This window comes from Tupaia chinensis, unplaced genomic scaffold, assembly GCF_000334495.1.
Source record: "Tupaia chinensis unplaced genomic scaffold, TupChi_1.0 Scaffold145156_1, whole genome shotgun sequence".
Taxonomy (NCBI): Eukaryota; Metazoa; Chordata; class Mammalia; order Scandentia; family Tupaiidae; genus Tupaia; species Tupaia belangeri.
The window spans coordinates 541,537-542,924 of NW_006205016.1; the positions used below are offsets into that span (position 1 = coordinate 541,537).

The window sequence follows — 1,388 nt, forward strand, 5'->3', positions numbered from 1 at the left end:
GGGACGCCAACCACGGTCGACTACATGGGAGTCCAGCGACATAGCCATTACGCCAACTGCTGGTCCCTATATATACTACTTTTAAACACCCTTTTCCCACTTACTACTTCCTTGCAATTTTATATAATCACATAGACTGTGTCCTCATTCATTCTTACAGCATTTTAATATTGTATCATGTAAATCTACCAGATGATGCAGTCTCCCCACCCTTTTTTATTTTATGTTTTTGCAACAGGGCGCACAGACTAGCCAGAAAGAGACAAATCTGAAAGCGAAAGTAAAAAAATCACCTCCCAGGGGGCATGGCTATCTATGCTGCAATCCCTTCTCCTCCATTCTCCTCTTGGGTTTTTGGACACACAAAAACACATGCCCCAAGTGATTTTCAAGCCACAGAGTCTGAGACTCGAATTGTGATTGGCCATGTGAAAGTCCAGCACCTTAAGTATCATGCCACCTACTGGCTCTGTTCCAGTCCTTTCATGATGGGCCTCTGGGTTGTTTCTAACCTTTTACAAAGAAAAACATTCTGCAGGCTCTTTGCAGAAGCACCAGAGGCAAGTGGCGCGGAGCTCTGGTCAGCCGAGGCTCTGCTCCTGATTCACCACTGCTGGCTCTCACCAAGGAACACGTTGGTCAGGAAGCCGCGCCTCAGCCACGGCTTTTAAAGATATTGGAAAAACAGCCCTGGAGCCAGAGGTGGCCATTCACCAAATGAGAATTACTTTGAACTAGCCCTCATAAAGTCCCTGGAGAAAGTGTGTGCTGACTTAATCAGAGGTACAAAGGAAAAAAATCTCAAGGTGAAAGGAGAGTTAGGATACCTACCAAGACTTTGAGAATCACTACAAGAAAAACACCTTGTGGTGAAGGTTCTAAAACTTGGGATCATTTCCAGATGAGAATCCACAGCGACTCACTAATTTGCACAGTCCTTCTGAGATTGTTAAACAGACTATTTCCATCAGTATTGAACCAGGAGTTGAGGTTGAAGTCACCATTTCAGATACCTAAGTCAACTATTTTAATAAATTGATTATCATCTGTTAAAAAAGAAAAAAAGAAAAACATTCTGCAGTATTATATTGGGTCACTGGGAAGGTCATGATGCATTTTTGCATAGAAAAACATGTCATGACTTCCCCGATGACCTAATATATGCAATTAGCTTTACATTTGCAGATATATAGGATAATTCCTAGAAGGATCACTAGATCAAAGAATAAAAGCATGTTTAATTTTAAAAATATCTTCAAAGTGCCCTTCATAAGTATCATACTATTTCATACTCTAACATTATATAAGTACCAATTCTCCCATAGTCCTCTCAATAAAAATGTTAAGTTTCTTTAGTTATTTAACACTTCTCTTATAGTTGAACTTGA

At 40.3% G+C, this 1,388-nt stretch overlaps 1 long non-coding RNA gene across 1 annotated transcript in view; it reads right to left on the minus strand.

The window, feature by feature from the left end:
- Positions 1–423: 423 nt before the first annotated feature.
- The window catches only part of LOC102485463 (uncharacterized), a 58,212-nt gene continuing 57,247 nt past the window's right edge, over positions 424–1,388 (minus strand). Inside the window, exon 4 of the long non-coding RNA XR_003547774.1 lies at positions 424–1,046. This is a non-coding gene — a long non-coding RNA (uncharacterized LOC102485463). The remainder of the gene's footprint in view (positions 1,047–1,388) is intronic.